This window comes from Hemicordylus capensis, chromosome 4, assembly GCF_027244095.1.
Source record: "Hemicordylus capensis ecotype Gifberg chromosome 4, rHemCap1.1.pri, whole genome shotgun sequence".
NCBI classification, from domain to species: domain Eukaryota; kingdom Metazoa; phylum Chordata; class Lepidosauria; order Squamata; family Cordylidae; genus Hemicordylus; species Hemicordylus capensis.
In genome coordinates, this window is record NC_069660.1 from 179261307 (window position 1) to 179284352 (window position 23046).

Below are 23046 nucleotides of genomic sequence, written 5' to 3' on the forward strand. Positions count from 1 at the left end.
GAAAGTGTCATCTTAACTGGCCCTTAGTGTTTCTCCACATTCACTCTTTTTCATTGGCTGCTACTTCTGAGTGGAGTAAGGGGACATCTGAGTGCGGTGATATGATGCCACCCATTTTCTTAGAGGAGGTTTTACTGGGGAGATGCAAGGAGGAGAGGCAGTATTGGCTCATCATGCAAGTTGCATGCTCAGTGGGAAGCAGAGTGAGCCACAGGCTCATGTATTCTTTCTCTACTATATTTAGAAATTTGACTATGGACCAGAGCCTATATATTTCTCTATAAGCATTTCTATAAGTAGGCTCTGCTCATGCAGTTTGTCCACTCCTTTTTCATGTATGTGAGGCTTATTCTCTCAGGCATTTATGTGTCTAGGTTTTGTTTTGCTTTCAAGGTTCTATTATACATGGTGGGAAAGGACATGCAAGCCCAAGGCTTGCTCTCCAGCCACACCGTGAGTGTATTTGTCTATGAACTGCCCTTTTATGCAGAACTAGTATTTTTAAGCCCGTTATGATAACGGGCGCTAGCTTTCTCTCCCGCCTTTAAGTGTTTTTTTCCCCCTTTTTCTTCCACCTTTCTGCTTGTCTCTCTCTCTCTCTCGGTTGTGTTTTTTTTCTTTTCCATTTCCCCCTCCTCCCTCTGTCCTCCTGCCGCCCGCTCACCCGCCCTCCCAGCTTTCCAAAATCCCCTTCCCCGCTCCTCCCCACAATTGATTACGGGCCAAAAGGGCCCATGAGAAGGCCGTCGCCCCCGCCTATCGCCCACCCGCCCACCCAGCTGCCCGAGCCCACCTTACCCGCTCCAGCCCACGATAGTCGGGCGAAGGAAAAAAAAATTATTTGCACAGTGGAAGTGAGGAGCTCAGGAACAGAGCTCCTCTCTGTGCTATGCTGCTGCCCAAACTGCCGCTATGGACGCAAAGGACGTCCTTAAAACTTTTCACTGGCCTTTGGGACAGAAATAGCTTTCTAGGGCAGATTGAGGACAACAATAACAACCTTTATTTGTTAGCCACCCCATAAGAAATTGTTCTCTGAGTATATCACAACACAACATTAAAACATGCAATAAAAACAGATAATGCATCAAATTGCAACACACACACACAAATACAAAATGCAATACAAAAAACCCTTAAAACTCAGTTTTTAAAAAGTCTATTTTAAAAATCAAATTTAAAAAGCCTGAGTAAACAGAAAGGTTTACCTGGCATCTAAAAGAACAAAGTGATGGTGCTAGGCAAACCTCACTGGGGAGGTGGTTCCATAAATGGGTATGTGATGGTTGGCAGTAGTCCTGTCAATCACTTTTTAAAGCCCAAGGAACTGCCCACCAGGTGGGATTCCTAAGGGGGGGGGCTTTAGAATGGAGCAGAGAGTGGCAGTTAAACTGATTTTCTGTAAGCTCAGAGTGTTAGATGGGGACATACAGGGCTAGAGAGACGATCTCTAGTGCGATAGGGAGGCTATTCCCATGATCACTGGCAAGCAGGCTAAGGGAGCTTAGCCTGCTTTCCAGGGATTGTGGAAACCACAGGGCTCACAGGCACTGGGATCACAGGTGAGCCCAGTGCTTCCAAGACGGCTAGCCCAACTAAGTCCTCCTTCCTTTAAATGAGGTTAACAGAACGAGCGCACTGTTAACCTCATTTTTTGCTTGTGTGTTGCTGCGGTGCGTGGCGACACATGAGTAGACTCCTAGGCTCAGGGGTCTCTCCAGGATGCCATGTACACTTGCAAGGGGCAATCTAGACCTTCCGGGGGCTGCACAGCCCCCAATCCCTGCAGCCCCTGCCGGCTCCGTGATGGAGCTGGCAGCCATGTGGGCAGCCAAACTGGCCACCTAGCTACGAGCGGCTGCTCATCTGCTTAGCCTGCTTTCTCCACACACCCGACAGAAGCTCTTCTCACAGATCATGAGAAGAGCTTCAGGGTATGTTCTGGTTCCAGGGAGGGACTGGGTAGGACAGGATCTGTGCCTATAGGTAACAGGCGATCCAGCTGTGGCTACCTCAGTCAAATTGTTATCAGTCCAAGTATACTGTGTAGAACATCAGCCAGTGGGTGAAATGTGTGTGTCACAAATCTTACATCATACAATATATAGACTGGAACCAAGCCTTGTTATTGTTGTTATAGAAACCATTATGAGTGTGGAGCCCTGCTTTGGCAGAGAGAAACCTTTGAGCTCTTTGTACATGAATGAACTTTTTGTTTTATTTGAAAGTTCATCCTGTGTCCAGTGCATTATACTTTCTCCTCTCACAGCCCTCAGCTTCTCTACTAGGGGTTGTCAGGATTAAAACCCAAGCAGGAGGAGTTTGGTGGTGGCAGCAAAAGCTAGATAAGGGAAGTAGAGATAAAATACATATGTCTCAGTGATATTGTTCTACATAAGTATAAGGTCATTAACCTCACTAGTTTTGGGTACAGACACCCCTCACTAGCAGTGTCCCAGACTGATGAGTAGGGTGCCACTCATCACAGGGGTGCAACCACTGAAAAAGCACTCTCCATAGTAGCCACCTGCCTCACTTCATTTGTCAGGGGCACTTGAAGCAGGGCCTCCGAAGGAGATCTTAAGGTCCACGTTGGACGTTGGGCAAGGTGCTCTCTCAGATAACCCGGTCCCAAGCCGTTTAAGACTTTAAAGATTAAAATCAACACTTTATATTGGGCATGGAAATGGACTGGAAGCCAGTGCCGCTGATGAAGCACTGGCATAATATGATCAAAATGTCCCGTCCCAGTTAATAATCTTGCAGCCCTGTTTTGATCTAGCTGCAGTTTCTGGACCATTTTCAAAGGCAGCCTCATGTACAATGCATTGCAGTAATCTAAGCAAGAGGTTACCAGAGCATGACTAACTGTGGCTAAGCTATCTTTGTCTAAGTAAGTTCACAGGTTGTGTATCAGCCAAAGCTAATAAAAGACCACAGAGGCCACTTGAGCTTCTAGTGACAGTGCTAGATAAATTAGCACCCCCAGATTGCAATCCTGGTCATTCAGTGGGAGTGCAACTCCATCTAGAACATGCTGAACATTATTCCCCCATGCAAAGGAACCACCGACCAACATCAGAACATAAGATCCCAGATAAAGGCCATTAATGTTCTCTTCCCAATGAGACTTTGGGTCTGTATTGCCCACTGCCACCAATATCTAAGGTAATATCTAAGTATCAGAATATGATCTGTCCAGGAGAAGAAGTTGGATCTCAGGGTCAGTGGCCAGAAACAAGAAAACAGATGGTTTTTAGTTTGCCTTTAGTGTGTTCACTCTTTGCTCCATAATTAGGGTTGCACGTTTTGTATTCTTTCTGTTTTGATTTGTACCAAATCCAAATCAACTCCATTTTGTATTTTGTCCAAAATTAAGCCTTCCGAATCACCCCAGTTTTGTTTTGTATCCAAATTAATCCGAATCTGAATCCAAATTAATTCAGATTAAAAAAGGGTCACATGGTCAAAAGAGTGGGTGGGGGTTATAGTGCCCAATGAGTGGAAGCTGCCACAAAAATTTCAAAGTAATTGGGCAAACTGCTGATTTTTGGTGAATTTTTGAAGCTTGCGTGTCTTTCAGATTTTCCCCATAGGGTATGATGGAGGTTTCAGGAAAAGTATAGCTTCACATGGGTGGGGGGAGGGATGGCCCAGGGTGGAGTGTGGTTGGTAGTAGTGCCCAATTGGTGCCCAGTTGGTACCACAATTTTTTTCAGAGGAATTTGGCAAAGGGCTGATTTTTAAAGAATTAATGAAGTTACGCGTCTTTCAGATTTTCCTCGTAGGGTATAATGGAGGTTTCTGCAGTCCCATAACTCCACTTGAGGGGCACTGGGGTGGCCCAGAGCAAGTGGCGGTGTAGGGCACATAGGGTGCCAACCACCCACATGAGTTGCCAACTCATGAAGTACAGGGTTTTGTTGTTCTAGAGGTGTTCTGAGATTAGATTCTCTAGTAGCATATGAGAGTGGATTCATGGTTTTTCATTAAAAATCTCATTTGCTACCAGAGAATCTAAACTCAACACCTCAGAAACAACAAAGCCCAGTACCACAAATGGGTTAGCAATCCAGAGGGGTGGTTGGCACTCTCTGTGCACTACACCACCACTCGCTTTGGGCCATCCCAGTGCCCACCAGGTGGAGTTATGGGGCTGCTGAAACCTCCATTATTCTCTATGGGGGAAAATCTTAAAGATGCGTAAACCTCAAAAATTCCTAAGAAATCAGCCCTTTGCCCTATTTGGAATCTGGGTGCACCACCCTTGGGGCACTGCCACCCAACCCACTGTTTTGCCCCTGAAGGACACTTAATTGTTTGGCACAGTTATTTGAGAATTTTGCAGCTGGTGGGAGCCCGTCCCTGTGGCACTAGCACAGCAGCACAACCCATTTGTGGATTCAAGCAATCTTTCAATAAAAACACTCCCTCCCCATGGAACAGTGACCACAGGTCATTTGAGATAGCAAGATAGACCAATGAACTGCCTTGATACTATGGAACAACTCCAAATGTTCATTTAATGAAGTGGAGTGAGCCGTAGCCCAAACAAATCAGTCTACTGTTCAAAATTGTTGAGATTTATCCTCACTGCATTTAAGAAAGTGCAAAACCATGGATCATGTTTACAAGAATGAGAGAAGCAACTAAGATTCCTGGGGATGTCAATAGATTGACAGGGGTATTCCCCACCCCCCTCCTTTTGTCTCCTGTAGTCCCATGTGGATGACCTGTCCCTGCAATGGCAAAAGTTGTGAACCACTGGCTTAGACAGCATGTCCCACCAAATTACATTGTGGCCTAAATTACATTAGACTGCTCAACTTGGGCAACAAAACTTAGACACCACTATAACTTATAATCAGAAAAAAAAAATAGCTCTTCAAAAGACCCCTGAACAAGTCAAGAGATTCTTTCTAAACCTTTGGAAAGAAAAACCTGTGTAATTTCAGAACTTTCCTAACCAGCTTCTCGAAAAGCTTCTCCACACAATTTATACCATGGCTTTTAGCAAGAGCTTTGGAATTGCATTGAGCTCCCAAAGTTATTTCGGTCTTTCTGTCTCAAAATGCTGTCTTCCAAATCCCTTTGCAAGGTCAGCTTGCATTTCAATCACATTGAATACAACAGATACTTAACTAAACCATTCATGAGCTTTTTGCATATCTTATCTTCTGCTAATCACTCAGTGCCTCAGCTGGAGTGGAGAGAGTCAGAGAAGTCAATTTCAATTGCAATGCTTTTGCAAAGAACAAAGCATTCTGTCCGAAATAGAGTCATTTCGATTTGGAAACAAAAATCTCTGTTTTTTAATTCTTGATTTTGTTTTGGTTACAAAACCTCCGAAATTGCCATTTGCGGGCACAAAACGTTTTGTACCTGAATCGAAATGCACAAGCCTATCCATAACCATCAAGCTCCCTCTCTGAGCCACTAGGCACAGGCAGATCTTGTCCCCTGCTCCATCAAGTAATGTCCCTCGCTGTATGCTGTTTTGCCTCTTCCCCACTGGCTCTGTCTGCTACTAGCTCCAGAACTCCACCCTCTGAGTCTCAAGGTTTGCTCCTCAGGAGACCAGGAACCCTCTGTCCAAAATGTTTCACAAAGTCATTTTAATTGCTCAGGTATTGAAGCAAAAGATAATCTTGCCCTCTCTTGTGCAAGATCTGAGAGATGTTTCCCCAAAGAAGCAAACCACAAAGCCCTTGAAAGCTCACTCTGCACATTTTGGTCAATTACTGCTTAGCTGGAACTGCAACCTTGAGTGAAAGACACCATGGGACAAAAACAGAAGCTTAGACTTCCCCTCAAGCCTGACCTAATTATTTGCTTCTCTTTAGATACAGCTCTAAGGCTGGAGGACAATGAATGTTTTATTCTATGCAAGGTAAAGCACACCATATTTTCCATTTCTGTTTCCATTACTCTGTTAAGCTAGGAACTTCCAATCTCAAATAAACTGCCCAGAGATGCAAGTTTTGAGTGGTATAGAAATATTTTAAACAAACAAACAAACTTCCATGATGGAGACAGCACATTGCTGTATTCTCCAGGGCTACTCTGTTGTCCAGATTAGAGGCCACACATGTACTCTGCTAAACTCACTAAACCATCTATAGGTAGTCAACAGCATAAACTGGTGCCATCTTAATAGTAAAGGGTTCCCAGTTATAAGGCATATGCACTCAGACATAGTGGAGGTTTATGTACAAAATCTAGAGAGAAGCAATACATTAAACTGTCTCTGACCATTTGAAATAATTTTTATTTTCTTTACAATGGGGGCAAACATTTTATCACATCACAATTTAAATTTAGTAACTCTGCCAGGGGACACATTTATGTATGTATGTATGTATTTAACATATTTTATACCACCCAAAACTTGCGCCTCTGTGCGGTTTATAACAAAGTTAAAACAGAAAAAGTAAAACATTGGTTAAAACAAAAGAACAACAAAAAGGTTAAAATGTTACAATGATTAAAAAATTTTGGAATAATATTTTAAAACAGTATTAAAACAATATTTAATTAAAAGCCTGGGTGAACAGATGCATCTTTAAAGATTTTTTAAAAGCTGTCAGAGATGGGGAGGCTCTTAATTCATTAGGGAACGCATTCCAAAGCCACGGGGCAGCAATGGAGAAGGCCCGTCCCTGAGTAGCCACCAGATGAGCCAGTGGCAAATGCAGATGGACCTCTCCTATAGGGATGTGCACGGAACCACAAAGGCGTGGTCCGGCACTGGGGGGAGTGTCACTTTAAGGGCGGGGGGGGGGCATACGTCACATGCATGCATATGTCACACACATGCAGTGTGCGCCGGTGGCAGCAGCGGGCGCATGGCGTGGCACTAGTTTCTACTTGCTTTGGAGCTTTGCAGCCAACGATGGGGTCAGGGCGGCAGGGAGGAACCCTGCCGCCCCAAAAACGTTACCTTAAAGTCGAGTGCCAGAGGGGGAAGAGCGGCGGGAGGGGTAAGCACTACCCCCCACCATTAAAGCAACACTCCCCCGCCCCCCGCCGGACCGCCGGACAAGCCAAATTCCGGACCGGTCCGGAGGCCTTTTGCATGGCTCTGGACTGGTCCGGGCACACCACTACTCTCCTGATGATCTCAATAGGTGGTGGGGTTCATGATGAAGAAGACACTCTCTTAAATACCCAGAGCCCAAGCCATTTAGTGCTTTATAGGTTATAACCAGCACCTTGTATTTTGCACATTGAGCCCTTTCTCACAACCAGTGAGAAAGGACTACCCGATTTGTGGGGAGGAAGCCCCAAAGTGCTTACCTCCCTGCAGACGATTGAGCCAGCATCCCTGGGCCCCAATAATGTGCTGTGTGAGTTTGTGGTGCATTATGGGAATCCCCCTCCCCTCCCCAGGTCTGCCAGTTGCGGCTGCTTGCAGCCGCGGCTGACACACAATCAATAAAGCAGGGTTAGGAGAGCGCTTGCTCTCCTAACCCCGTTTTGAAGGGAGGCTTCATAGGCAGAATTGCTGCCCTGGAGCCGCTGGGATTGGGCTCCATCTCAGAAGTTCACACATGCATTCAAAACTGGGCACGCACATGTGAATAGCCTCATTATGTTGCTTCTGGGGCTACCAGTTGGCTCTACTTGTAATATGGTATTTCAGCATCATGCCATAATACAAACTTTTGGCACCCTCGCTCTGGGCCACCCCAGCACCCCCCAAGTGCAGTTATGGGGCTGCTGAAACCTCCATTCTTCCCTATGGAGAAAAACCTTAAAGCTACTTGTGGGGTGCTGGGGTGGCCCAGAGTGAGTGGTGGTCTAGTGCAAAGAGGGTGCCAACCACCCCCATGGATTGCTAACCCATGGGGTACTGGGTTTTGTTGTTTCTGAAGTGTTCTGAGTGTAGATTCTTTGGTAGCATATAAGATTTTCAATGACAAACCATGAATCCACTCTCATCTGCTAACCTTAAAGACACATAAACTTCAAAAACCATTTAAAAATCAGCCCTTTGCCCAATTCCTTTCAAATAATTCTGATAGCTTCCTGGCCCCTCTTGGGCACTACCACCCACCACACTCTGCTCTAGGCCACCCCTTTGCCCCCGACGTGAAGCTATACATTTGCTGACACCCCCATGCTTCTTTATGGAGAAAAACCTTAAACTTTAAACTTCAAAAATCACTTAAAAATCAGCCCTTTGCCCAATTCCTTTCAAATAATTCTGATAGTTTCCTTGCCCACCCTAGGAACTACTACCCACCTCACGCCTCTCTACAACACCCCTTTCCCCCCGACGTGAAGCTATACATTTGCTGCAATCCTAATTATTCCCTATGAGGAATTAAAAAATACTTTAAAAATTCACCAATAATCAGAGGAGTGTCCAATTGCCTTGGGGTTTTGTGGGTGGTAGGCACCCCTGTCTGTCTAACACCCACCCCACTTTTGTGCCCCTAGGTGCTCCAAAATAGGGGATATGGGCTGGTTCTGGTCCCATTATACTGTATGAGAAAAATAATTGAAAATATTTCAAATATTCATAAAATATCGTAGGACTGTCCGATTGCTTCAGGGTTTGGGTGGTTGTTGGCACCCATGGGTGCTCCACAATAAGGTATAATTGGCTGTTTCAAGTCCCATTATACCCTATGAGGAAAAAATAAAAATAATTTTCAAAAATTCATAAAAAATCATACGAGTGTCCGATTGCTTTGAGGTTTGGTTGGGAGGTACCCCTGGTTGTCAGCTACCATTCTACCAATTTTTGGATGCCCAAACTGGTTTGAACCGGTTTGGATCGAACCACCTCTGGTTCGGTTCGAATTCGAACCTGCAGCTCGAACCTGGTGGCTGGTTCAGTTCGAATTTGAACTTTTGAACCACCCTGGTTTGAATTTGAACCGGTTTGAATTCAAACTGGTTCGCACATCCCTAATATTAGGAATTTGGTGGAGATTCAATGTTTAGCAGAGCTTGTTTCACCCAACAGAAATCAGGGTAGTTTACCATTAATACTAATTCTTGCTTTTTTGAAACAATGTTAATTCATTACAGGAAAGCATCATCCACATCTTCTCCTTGGTTGGTGGTTTGTAGTAAACTCCTACTATAATGTGTGTGTTGTTTTTTTTAAAAAAAATCATTCTCCATTTATTTTTACCCAGATGTTTTCCACTGAGCCACTGTGTTCACTCCCTTGGATTTCTGTGGAGATGTACACTTTGTTTTTGCATATACTGCTACTAGGGATGTGCAGTGATCTATCTGGCCCAGTCTGGTCCAGTCTGGACTGGATTTGAGCCACTCCAGCTGGCATGGGCTCGATCGAGCCTGGCCTGGTTCCCCCATCAAACCAGCTCAGGGGCTCAACGTAAAGGGGAATCCGGCAAGGATACCCCATTAGAAGTGAAGGGCTGCAGTGGGGAGGGGAGTGAGGTGAACTTTCTTTGTTTTTGTCTTTAAAAATAATTGCCACACAGCGGGATGACAGCAGCAGCAGTGGCGGGGATGGCAGCAGAGGTGGTGGTGGGGACTCCTTTCATCCTCCTGCCTGCCTCCCAAATGACAGCCTTGGCCAGTTGTGGGCCATTTAGGGCATGTGCAGAGTGGCCTGAAATGGCCCCCAGTCCACCGGGGCTGTCATTTGGGAGGCAGTTGGGAGGGTGGAAGGAGCCTTCGCCACTGCCTCCACCATTCCTGGGAAGGAGGAAATTAAAGTATAGTGACCTTTGCTGCAACCTGAAAGGTGTTTGGGAGGGAGGAATCTTGGCTGGAAATTCAAACCAGCATCAGCCATACCATTTTAACCTGCAATATGAACAATGTTCTTCATTATAAGTCTGCCACAAGCCTCTTTCTCTCAGCCACAGCCTCTCCAACCAGCAATATGGGCATCATGGCCTGGATTGGCACTGACTTGGCAATTTTAAAATAGTTCAGACTTTTAAAAATATTATTTTTTAAAAGATGAAATAAAGCCTGAATTGGAAAGAGCATGAACTTCTGTCGTTGCTGATACTTTTCCAGGGGAAAGGGGACAGATACTGCTTTCCAATCACAGCTATACTAAAATCCAGAATGTCTCTGTTGTTTTTTATGGACAGCTCTCACTTTCATCCCAGGGAAGGGGGAAAACAATCTTCAAAAGGGAACTAGTAAGTTTCATCTCTGGAGATTTGAATTGTGACTCTAGTTTTTTTCCTGTATCTATGAGTCTTCAAGAAACAAAGTACAATATCACTGCTTCACTTATATGCCAAGCTTAGTTCTGGTTTTCCTCATTGACTAAAATAACGGAAGGCTTGAGTAGATTCCTTTCTTACTGGACAATTGGGCAAAATACTGTCTGCACATTTTGGTTCCTAAGCTTCCAGAACAGTTTGTTCCCTCCTCCTCCTCCTCCTCCTCCTCCTCCTCCTCCTCCTCCTCTTTCTCGGAAGTTGGTAATCCAGACCAGCTGATGAACCAAGTAGGCACTGGGTGGCATGCCTAGAGTCTGAGGGAAACCTGGTAATATAGCATTCCTACTCTCCCTTTCCCCCCTCTACCTCCTCTCTTGAGGCCAGAGGAATCCCACCCCAGTTTGGATATGGCTCTTTGCACCCAGTCTGTCCATCTTTCAACAGCCCCCTTGCCCGCCCCACAGCAGGCTTTTAGTTAGCCTTGTTTTTAGGGTTGTGGGTTTTTTTTCTTTCTGTTTTGTTTTTGGCCCAAATCTGAAACACCTCCATTTTGTTCTTTGTTTGAAATCAGCCAATATGAAAAAAACCAATTTTGTTCTTTGTTCGAAATTGCAAAATCTGAATCCAAAATGTTTTGGATTTAAAAAAATGGACCTGGGGCAAAACTAGTGGGTGGGGTTGGTAGTGGCCCAATGGATGGAAGCTACCACCCACATTTCAGAGGAATTGGGCAAAGGGCTGATTTTTGGTGAATTTTTGAAGTTTAAGATTTTCCCCCATAGGGAATAATGGAGGTTTCAGAAAAAGTATAGCTTCACGTCGGTGTGTGTGTGGCCCAAAGCAGAGTAGAGTGGGTGGTAGTGCCCAGTGGGGGCAAGGAAGCTGCCAGAATTATTTCAAAGGAATTGGGCAGAGGGCTGATTTTTAAAGATTTAATGGAGTGTACATGTCTTTAAGTTTCTTCCCCATAGGGAATTATGGAGGTTTCAGAAGCCCCATAACTGCACTTGGGGGGGCACCGGGGTGGCCCAGAGTGAGTGGTGGTGTAGAGCACATAGGGTGCCAACCACCCCCATGGGTTGCTAACCCATGGGGCACCGAATTCTGTTGTTTCTGAGATGTTTTGAGTGTAGATTCTCTGGTAGCATATGAGAGTGGATTCATGGTTTGTCATTGAAAATTTTATATGCTACCAGAGAATCTACAGACTGGGCTCAGGCTGACAACAAGGCAGGCATAGGCAATGGCATGGCATCTCTCAAGGGGGTGAAAAAAATTCTTCTGGAACAAAAAAGCAACACAGCAGATAAATACTTTCCCAGGTTGGCATGCAGTAGCCATAGCAGGCTGGCAGGCTGGGCTCAGGCTGGCAACAAGGCAGGCAGCCATAGGCAATGGCATGGCATCATCATGGCAACTTGAGGCATGCCATGTCATGCTAACTAGTTCTCTCTCTTTCTTCAATGAGGCAGAAAGGCAGATGAGTAACTAACTTGTTGAATGAATTGAAAACCCCTCCTTGAACTCCCCCACACTTGCCCCTTCTTTGACCCTTCCCCTGGCCAATGTGGGGTCAGTAAAGAGGGGCAAGAAGCAAAAGAGCCAGTGGGGAAGTAGGAGGGAATCGTCAGCAGGTCAGCCCATGCTTTAGGTCACCAGTCAGAAGGCTGAAAGGGCAGGGAAATTCAAAGCAATGTCAAACACAAAATAGAGACTGACTCAGAGATCACCACAAAATGGAGGGTTGAAACAACAAAATGTTTTGTAGCTGAAACAGGAAGGTTTTGTTTTGTGTACAAAATGTTTGGATTTGGAAAATGGGCATTTTGTTTTGTCTACAAAGCACCCGAAACAGTTCATTTTGAGTACAAAATGAAACACTTTGCACATCCCTACTTGTTTTTTGGTTGTATCTGCTAATCTTTGTGTTTGGAGTTTGTTTTTTGGTTTTTTCCTTCATTCAGTTTTTATTTTGTTTTTTTTTAAATGATGTTGACTTGTCTGATTTAAATCCTTTTGAGATGCCTTGAGCCCTCGTATGATTGGAAAAGCAGGATGTAAATTCCCTTAAATAAATCTAATATGGAAGTGTAAAAATAGATTCAGAAGCATCTTAAGAGTCTGAGCCAGAGTGACCAAAGGAGACCCAACTGCTTCAGTCCTAGGTGTCATTACATCTGAAGTCTACAGCAGATCATGAACCAATGACCTAAGGGAACAGCAGATATGGCTTAGTGCTACCACTAATGTCTGGCCAAATACAGGAAACAGGGCAGCTAGCCAAGGATGCCTCATTGCATCCATAGGCCAGAGTGGATCAGGTGATACTCTCTCACTCTTATAGAAGCTTCTGGCTAAGGCGTGTTTGCTGGCCAGAGCATCCAGGAGAGAAATAAGCACCATCCCAGTATTCACAGGGAGCAGCCGCAAGGTGGTGATATCACCCAGAGAAGCCTCTTGACTTGGCCCACAAAAACCTGGAACTGGACCTGTCAGATTGCAATTACAATGTTCCCAATGCCTTTAGAGAAATATTTTAAGACAATGTAACTGTACTTAAGTAAAGCCTAAATAATTCTTTACTGATCTTTGGGAAGGGATTCTTGTCTCTGTGTGCCCTTTGATCATCTTTTGTGCAATATTATTTCAAATATGAAAGTGGAACTAAAGAAGAACAAAACACATTCTGCAGCAGCCACTCTTACTATTTATTTCCACACTCTTATTAAAAGAGAACATAATCCTACAACAGACATTATTCATTTTTCTCCCTTTGAAGCACAATTAGTTTTCATTTACATCCCTTGATGTCGTCAGTGAAAGCTGTTGCTGGGTGCATCACTGTGGAGGGGAGTTCAATTAACACATCGTTTCTGAAAGTTATCTGAAAATGAACAACACACACACATCCCACATGCATGCGAATAAACTGTGTATTTAGTTTGCCTGTGCAGTCATATCTAAGTCTCCTTGGCTGCTAGCCAAGACCTCTAAAACCCATTAAGGCTATTAGAGAAATTATTTTTCTTCCTTTGTGAGCTGGGTAAATTTCACAGTTATCGCAGCAAGAGGAAATGAATTGGGAGGATATCTGTCTGGGGATGGCTTGTCCTGGAGCAGGAATTAAGCCAAGGAAACGTAAAGCCACATTTCCCTGGGTGGCATTTACACATGGGAGCCAGTGGGTGGCAGTGTAATATAAGTGTTGCGATCCACAGGTCTGGGGGGGCGGGGTGGGTGGGAATTCACAGGCAGTTCTGACTGGCAGTTCCAAGTGAAGTAATCTCTTCTTCTTTGCAATTATTGACTTTATTGGAAATCAGCTTTGCCTCTAAAACTATATGTAAACCAATATTTTCCATGTGTTGTATTGCCATATATGTGGAACAGAGATATTGGAACAACAACATCAGGCATAGCATTGCGATCTCACCAAGGCTGGCAAACACTTGTAGAGATATATCCCAGATGAATACTGGAGCTTTGTTTGAGTAATCACATTGTTATATCCAATCTGTATATTACACTGCTACTCAATTGCCTGACATTATTCAACCTCGAACAAATATTCTCCAATGGAAGAAATACAATTCTGATGGAATGTAGTTGTTAATGATGGATTTGTTATATTTCTTTCTCTCCATCTGTGCACAGATTAACGTGAAGTTCTCAGGCAGTTTCCCAGATGATGGCCAGGCTCAGAGCTGCTAGCTTAAGGCCTGACCAATGTGTGTCTAAACATAGCCCATCAGTCAAGTATTATAGCACCCTGTTTTTGCATTCCCAAGTAGGACACAAAAATAAGATGTTTTTTGAGCCCCTGGTGGGCCAGCAGGTTGCATTTGGCTTGTGGGATCACAAAGGTCTGGTTTAAGGTACCTTTACAGCCAATGCTTTGGGCTTACAGAATAGAGCCACATACCTCACAGACTGTTAGTTGAACCACAAATGCTTGGGCACTGTCACCATTTCTGTGATGTTTCTTTCTCCCCATGCAACAGATAGGGCTGAACATAAGAAGCTGCCATACTAAGTTAAGACCTTTGGTCTATCTGGCTGTGAATGACTCCTAGTAGCTCTTCGGGGTCTCAGACAGGGACCTTGCAGTTCATTTCTAATTGTTTTTTCCCCTTCTGCTACAAGTAGCAATGGAGGTCTTCTCGTCTGTTATTCTCCTCCCGCAACCTTCTGCTTCTTGTTATTGTTGTTGTTATTATTGTTGTTGTTGTTGTTGTTATTATTATTATTATTATTATTATTATTATTTATTCATTTTCTATACTGCCCTTCCAAAAATGGCTCAGGGTGGTTTACACAGATAAGTAATAAACAAATAAGATGTTAGTCAAGCATTTCCCCACTGCTACTGAAGCTGAAAAGCATGTGGATGGAAGACCATCTGGGAACCTTGCTTTCGCTTAATTCTGGGGATGAGAGGGCAATAATAATTCAAGAATACAGTGTCATTGATGATGGCCACAGCTGAGTCAGGTTCAAACCAAAGAAGACAAAGAAGTGGTATGCTTTGCACAATTAAAATTAACACAGATTCTTGTGGCACCTTAAAGACTAACAAATGTATTGTATAACAAGCTTTTGTGGACTACCATCCTCTTCATCAGATGAATCAGATGCAAATCATGAAGTGGGCAACAGTGCATGAAAGTTTATGCTACAATAAATGTGGAGTCTTTAAGGTGCCAGAATCAGTTTTCTTTTTTGCTGCAACAGACTAATGTACATACCCCTCTGGAAGTGGTTCAAAATTAAAATTGGATGCTCACCTAACTATGTAATGTTTATACAACCATGGTTGTGAAACAGTATGATTCTTAACAACACTAATCTATATTATTATTTCTCCAAGATGGACCATGCGTGGGGACGTGGCAGAAAGGTGGTAATTGGCTGACAGAGGGGGAGGAGGCAATTGGCTGACAGAGTTCGCAAGCAGAAGCACCTGATTGGGCAGTAGGGATTCCATATGCAGATAGGGAGAAGGAGCCTGTGAGAGCAGAAGCACCATGGTGATTGGGCAGTGGAGATTCCATATGCAGATAGGGAGGAGGAGCCTGTGGCACTGTGGTGATTAGGCAGTGGGGATTCCATATGCAGATTAGGAGGAAGAGCCTGTAATGGTTAAAGTAAGTTGGAATGCAACTGTTACTGGTCGGAAGATGTTCTTGATTGTAGAGGAGAGGAATCTCTCTCTCTATAAATATAAAAGGATAGCAGGCAGGGGTCTGCAAAAAGACGGGTTGTGAGGGAGGAAAGAGCCCCTTCAAGGAGAAAGAGGCTGCCATTGTGTAAATTAGATGAGGAAACAAGATGAACAAAATCTATTAACTCAGGGAGGGAGGGAGGGAGGGAGGGAGAGAGGGAAAAAACATGAAGGAAGGGGGAAGAAGGAGTGGGGAAGAGTGAGTGGAGGAGAAAGAAAGAGAGAAAAAGAAGGGAGGGGAAGAAAGACAGAAGGAAGGGCAAGGGACAGGCCCGAGCCTGTCAGCAGCCTGAGGGGAATGAGAGGCCATGGCAGCACTAGCAGCAAGGAAAGGCCCAGTCAATCACTGCTGCTGTTTAGGGCTACGGAGGTCATTGTTAGAGGGAGGCAGGGAGGCAGGCAGGCAAGGGATGGGCCCGGGCCTGTCAGCGGCCTGAGGGGAATGAGCGGCTATGGTGGTAGCAGCAGCGAGGAACTGCCCAGTCAATCACTGCTGCTGCTCCTGGGGGGAAGAGCAGGAGCGGGGCTTGGGTGAGGGTGGGGAGGTCTCTGGGGATAGGGGCTGCAGCTTGGCCAATAGGCAGCAGCAATGATGCAGCCACAACCAAGAAAGGTGAGGGGGATGGAAGCAATAGGATGGAGGAGGAGCAGGAGTGCAGCTCAGGTGAGGGGAGCAATCAAGTACTAATGTGCAGATGCTCTAGAGTGCACAAGAGTTCCAGCACTGAAGCAGAGAGAAATAATGGTGGCTGCCAGGAGGCAGAGGTGGAGGGCCGGTGGGCGAAGCCTCGCCAGCCGGAAGAGGTGGCTCGACGGCGGGTTAAGCCCCACCAGCCCAGAAGAGGATGCAGCGGCGGGGAGAAATAGTGGCAAGGAGGAGGGCGGATGGTTGGCAAAGCCCCACCAGCTGGTAGGAGAACGTGGGAGGTGGTGGTATGGCCTGGCCTTGGCCCACCCACTGGGGTGAGGCAGCAGTGGGCCCTGGTCCAGCCTCATGGAGAAAGTGGCGGCCGGTCAGCCAGACAGAAAGCTGGGCATGCCGGCATGGGGGTGGGGGTGGCTGGGCCCAACTAGAGGCGCAGATGCTCGGCACCTGGGCCCACTAGTATATCACTAAATCAAAGATTTAAAGATTTAGTACCATTAATATGCCACCTAATGGCGCAGCAGGGAAATGACTTGAATAGCAAGCCAGAGGTTGCTGGTTTGAATCCCCGCTAGTATATTTCCCAGGATATGGGAAACAGCTATATCAGGCAGCAATGATATAGGAAGATGCTGAAGCATCATCTCATACTGCACAGGAGATGGCAATGGTAAGCTCCTCCTGTAGTCTACCAAAGACAACCACAGGGCTCTGTGGTCGCCAGGAATCGATACCAACTCGATGGCACACTTTACCTTTATCATTAATATGATAGATGGAATATCGGTAGCATTAAAATTCACACTATTGCAGGATCATAATGCAAGAACAAAAGAATAGCTAGAAATGTCCAAAAGATGCCACTTCCCTAGGGACCAGCTTTTCATTTCTAAATAAAGTCCAAAATCTCTTCAAACTATTTCAAGGTTGTCATCTCTCCAGTGGAAAGCTGGTCTGCTGACTCATTTCAAAATGGATAATCTTCAGGGATGTCAAATATAAAATCCAAATCATTAGGTATCATGGTTACATATGTACAGTGACATTTCTGTCTTTATGGCCCAATTCAGACTTCATGCCAGACTTCAGGTAAACGTAGCTGAGGATGGTGTTTCTGATTGTCTGAAAGCATGAAACTGCAGTTCTGTCACCCAACTGCGGCTCCATTTTTGCCTCCAAACCTGAATTTGAACCCTCAGTTTGTAGTGAATATAACTGCTGAAACCAGAGGTTCCGAAGCACCATTGTGCTGTCCAAATTCTGCTGCCACTGTAACTTGGGTTTCATGAGGAAGCTCCTCCAGCTACCATAAAGAGGTCAGCTCAGAAATGCATCCATTCTAGGGTGGCTGTGTCTCTAGCTGGCTGTCTCTCAGAATGAACACTGCTTCTTCCATCATCTCACTCCTCCTGCCATTGCCTGGCAACAGAAAACTTCCTGAATTTAAAGGGACAGGGACAGATTGGAATAAGCCTGCTTTCCCCTGCTCTCTTTGTACCTGACATGTTCCTGAGCAAGAAAAGCCTGGGAGGAAAAGACAGAGACAGCAGGAGAGAGTTCTCAAACATTATCATTTCAGTGTTTATGTTAAGGAGATATTAAACCCTATATACACACATACATAAACAGATTTCTGTACACACACAGTGGCTACCCCCGTGCCAGCACAGAGGAGTCAGAGCAACAGCAGAGAAGCACAGGCAATAAGATGAGTTTTCTGCAGATATACCTGGAAACATTTACCCTGCCCCACAGCAGGAAAGACAGCTGTGGGGTGATGAATAAGCACTCCACTTTTAAAGGGCAAAAGACTCAGATGCTGCACCTGGGCACAGTGCGAGTTCCATTGAAGCTAATGAAGGAACATTACCACACTAACCCCTTGTTCTTCCATTAATTAAAGAAAATCTTCCTTCATGTGTGTGATTTGTGTTTCTGTTGATGGCACTGATAAATTCACAGTAGGCTGTGTGTGCTGGCATGATAGGGGAGGCTAGAAACTCAGGGATTCTGTGGTTGTGATCTTGGGGTGCCATAGGAAACCAAAGGGTTCGGAGATGTTCAAGAGCAAAGCCTGTCCTGCTTTTAAGGGGAAGGGGGCTGCTTTGGAGGATTGTTAGTGCTACAGGTGATCATTGCTTGGATTGCTTAGGTACCCTTCAAAGCACCCCTTAGTGAGGTGTCTTGCATGGAGGACTTGAACCAGACTGGGCATGTTTGTTTTTGTGCACCCCAACCCCGCCCACCACCCACCCCAAGTTCATTTTGGGTTCAGCCCATTCCAGGCCATTTTGGATGCCCAATGGGCCTCTGCGTGGCCAGGTCTTGAACCAAACCAGTTTGGTGTCTAACAGGTTCAGAATCGAACCTGTTCGCACATCCCTGAGTTGCATGCGTGGTCTGACTGGACACCAGTACATGAGGAGTCTAGCATGGTTGAATGTGACATGTATGTTTAAAATGCATGAGCACAGGCAACAAATTACTGCTTTGTCTGGCACCCAACATAAATGGCAATATTTGTCATACCTTTCTCAAGTTATAGCCTGCCTCTATTTTTATGGGGTCACCCAGAATGATGCAGCACAATCTGTTGCTGCCAAGGAAGCTTTGCCCTTAAACAAAATGACCCCACTTTTGAATTGGGTGTACAATCTTCTGGAATCATCCTCAAGATTCTCAGGCCAGCTGTATGTTACCTATGCTCCCAAGATCTGCTTGCAACCTCATCACCCTGGAAAGGTAATTTAGCACGTCCTTCCAAGGACTGAGGAGCCCTTTCCCCCTTTGTTATTCCAACAATGAGTGAGTGTCTGTGTGAAAATGAGTCCCCAACAGATAGGGGCAGGATCCCCAGGTTAAGTCTACCTTTCACCAGTATAGGTGGGAAGAGAGGGGTCCAGTCCTCAGGGGAGGGAGAGAGGGGTCCCAAAGCCCCTTCCTCCCCAACTGGGGAAGACAGTTTGTCTTTCCCAAGGAAGATTAAAAGAGCACCCCAAAAGGCATATGCAAGGGCCCTCATGACAAACCATTTTTATGGAAGTTTAACTTGAATCTGTCAAACTGTACTGATTGGAACCTATGGGCAGCAATGCAAGGCAATTGGCACTGCCTTCCCAGCCAGGAAACAGGTCCCGGAACTGCTACAATTAATGTGCATGAGATCTGCCTCTTAGGCGCTGGTAACAGTTGTGCAGCTATGTTGTGGCATAAACTCTACTGAATCATCTCTTCTCTCTCCTACCCACCCCCTCCTTCCCCTTTCTCAGTGAGTCTTCTGTATTTCTCCCCCAAGATCCCCTTCCCATATGGAAGAGCTCCTAGCCATCCTGGGATGTCACTAATTGAGCATATGCATGTCTGTGTTACTTAGGAATTCTGGGGAAGTCACTTCCATAAGGAGTGGTAGGAAAGGGTTAATATGTCTTTCCCCTGCCAAGGGTGGGCAATCAATGCTGAGAAGACACAATCACACAGAACTTGCCCCCTCTTGTGGCCAATAGTTGCTGGGTGACCGACACACTGATGCAATGCCCACAGTCTGACAATGCAAGCAGAATGGAGATTGCTGGGATGGAGCCTTGGTGGACTAGGAAGAGGGAAGGGTTATTCTGGCCAGTATGCAGAGGTAACAAAACTGGAGTTGCTCAGTTGTCTGTGGCATGATTCTTGGATTTAGAAATTAACCACAGGTTTTGGTGCAGGGGGGAAATGACTTGAAGTTGCCGGTTTGAATCTCTGTTGGTATGTTTCACAGACTATCAGGCAGCAGCAATATAGGAAAGATACTGAAAGGTATCACCTCATACTGCACGGGAGATGGCAATGGTAAATTCCTCCTGTTTTCTACCAAAGACAACCACAGGGCTCTGTGATCGCCAGGAGTTGACACCGACTTGACGGCACACTTTACCGTTTACCTTGTTTAACTGAGCGTTGGCACTACATCTGAATGGGCCTGAGTGACTGAATGTACATACATCCATGGAAACATCTTTTTATAGTTATGGTAAGCTGGGGATGGAACTATGAGCAGAGTTCTGTCCATGAAACAGGAGTTTACTTCTTTCCTCCTCCATCCTACTATAGTCTATGTGTAATGCCCTCCGTCCTACTATAGTCTGTGTGCAGTCCAAAGCTGCTCCTGAAGATCAAGGAACTCTTAAGATTGTGGGGCAGGGGGTTGCCACAGGAGGGGAAGTTGGTGGAAATTGTATACCGCCCTCTTGCTCAGAGTGAGGTCCATTTGAATTCAGCCCCCTGTCTCTTTATTGTTAACTATTGCTGAAATCTCACAGTGGAGAACCTTTAGCTAACCAGGCTGTAATGTTTTATTTCTCATTACTTTGCCTTGCTTTGTTAGAAGAGGCAATCCATTCACAGTGATCTTGCTTGTATAAGGCTCTTCAAACCTTGTCTTTGAAAGGTTTCTAGAAAATGAATCTAGTACAGACTGGAGAGAAATGCGGATTAATACTGATTAATTTGTGAATTTATTTACGAGACATACTATATTTGTATGTCTTTAAAATGACTTAAAAGAACTGAAGAGAAAAGTTTCACAACTACAACTCTGAACTGGTGGTTTATGCCTGATTTAACTGCTGCCACTCTGTTTTTGTTGCCATCTGTCTTGCCCACTGGAATTTCATTGTGCTTCATAATTTGTATTTTGAAAGATTTAGAAGACGGTATAACAAATTGCTGCCTATGGCTAATATTCCTTCATCTATATGTACTCTGCCATCCAAGCTACCATTTCCCCAGCACTCTTGAGTTATGTTGAATTTGTGAAGAATCACTTTGGTGGGACCCTTAAGAAGGCTGGAATTGCCACTGACATTTTGAACTTTTGACTCTTGAGGCAAGATGGGAGGTTCCACCTTAGAGGAAACTTCTGTAGGAATTTGCAAGGGAGGTTGAGTGAGCTGGATTTTGCCTTAGTTATAAGGAGAAATAGTTTACACAGTACAACAATCCAGCAGTTACATATTAGGGGTGCCAGCAGCAGGGTTATAGCAAGGTTGCTGGTGGCTCCAAAACAGGCTGCTGAGGCTGCAGAGAACAATACCTCATGCTGACCACCCTCCTTCTCCTGCATCAGCACACCAATTCAGGGGGTGTGGCCAGTGCTGGGCATGAATGAATGGCTCCATGCCCTCTCCAACCAGCAAACATAACACTTGAATCTGCTTTCAAATCAAACCAATACAAATCTTAGCATCTGAAAGTTTTGTAAAGTTTGTATTTGAGTTGGGTTTTTTTGCACTGGCCATAATCAGTGAGGAGAGGGGAGGTTCTACATACATCATCAATAAAATACATCCTCATCATGTGGAGGGGATGATATTTGCCATTTGCTCTTAATTTCCTTATGGATGGATGGGGCAGAATAGTGATGTGCATGGAACCACGGAGGCACGGTTTGATGCCAGCGGGGATCTCCCTTTAAGGGCGGGGGTTTGCACTTACCCCTCCTGCTGCTTTCCCCCTGCTGGTCCTCCATTTTAAAAATTTTTTGGGGGGGCGGCAGCATTTCTTCCTTCTGCCCTTGCCCCCTTTGTTGCCTGGAAATACAGGAAGTACGGGCTGCACATGCGTGCACCTATCATGTGTGCACCTGCCACACACATCGCAATGGCAGCAGGGGTAAGTGCAACCCACCTCCCTTAAACGGAGACCCCCCGCCGGCGTCAAACTTCAAACCTGCACCAGCACAAACCATTTTACAGGCTTCTTGCATGTCCTTTGGACTGGTTCATGCACATCCCTAGGGCAGAATACCATTATAAATAGTAGTAAGTAAGTGAATGAACTGATTAAGGAATGTGCAAATTGCACCCAATCATCAGGGTAGAATGAATAGTTTGGATATATAACAGTGGATCTTGGGAACTGTGTCAGCCTGATCAGATGATAAAGTGTTGCTAAAGTGTAGAGCCTTCACAACTGGGTTTACTTGTAAGTTGGAGAACAAAAGAATCCTTCTTCTTCCTTTAAAAAAAAACCCTCTCATTTTTCAAAAAAGTAAAAAAGAAACAGATTTGTATTCATTCTCTGAAATATCTTCCATCATTGTTTTAAGTCAGTATTATTTATTATTGAAGAGGCATACAGTAAAAAACAAGTGAGAACAATGTTAAATGCAACAAGTGAAGTCAGATATCTGTTACCAAGAAATTCTTTTTTCATTGGTTTCCTCAGCCAAGAGGATTTATCAAGAACATTGATTTAAGCAGTGGCTATTGGCAATTACAAATGAATGACAATATGGAATGAGTGAAACACCTCATTTACTGTAATGTCCCCCCTCTTTCATCTTAAAGTAATACCTCTTTAAATTACTTGTGTTTTGGCTACATTTCAAAGATGAATGAATATCAATGTGCCATATTTAATATATACCATATTTTCCTGCAACACTCTGACAGTGATCTCAGGATTCTCTCAGTGCTTGAACAATGCTTTTGTGATGCTCAGTTGTTGGATTCCTGCCCCCTAGAAAGTCCCATGTAGACTCTAAGGGTTTGGCCTCAGAAGTGCTACGTGGGTGGAGAGATTGCTCCACCTAGGATCCCCAGCCCAGCTCTAGCTGTAACAGCTTTGTCCTGTTTTAAGGAGCCATATGGCAGCATCATAGAGGTAGGCCTGCTCCCTCCGCCAGTCCTTCATCCAGGGGCGTATCTAGGGTGGGGCAGGCAGGGCACGTGCCCCAGGTGCCACTTGAAGGGGGGTGCCATTTTTAATCTTTTTTTAAAAAAATGGCCACAGAAAACAAAATGGCCACTGTGCATGCTCAAATGGCCTCTATGAGGCCCTAGGCCATGCCAGCCTCGCAGAGGCCATTTGAGCATGTGCGGTAGCCATTTTGTTTTCAACAGCCATTAAAAAAATTTTTTTTTTAATGGCCACCGCACATGCTCAAATGGTCCCTGCGAGGCCTTAGAGGCCAGTGGGGGGAGGGGAACCTCTGCAGACCCCCCCCGGCCTTTAGGAAGCCCCCCGAAGGGGCT

At 45.1% G+C, this 23046-nt stretch overlaps 1 long non-coding RNA gene across 2 annotated transcripts in view; it reads left to right on the forward strand.

Moving 5' to 3' along the window:
- The first annotated feature begins 1444 nt into the window (after positions 1-1444).
- Positions 1445-23046, forward strand: part of LOC128325216 (uncharacterized) — a 47033-nt gene continuing 25431 nt past the window's right edge. For both annotated transcript variants that reach the window (XR_008307311.1, XR_008307312.1), the window contains exons 1-2: positions 1445-1562; positions 10089-10139. This is a non-coding gene — a long non-coding RNA (uncharacterized LOC128325216). The remainder of the gene's footprint in view (positions 1563-10088; positions 10140-23046) is intronic.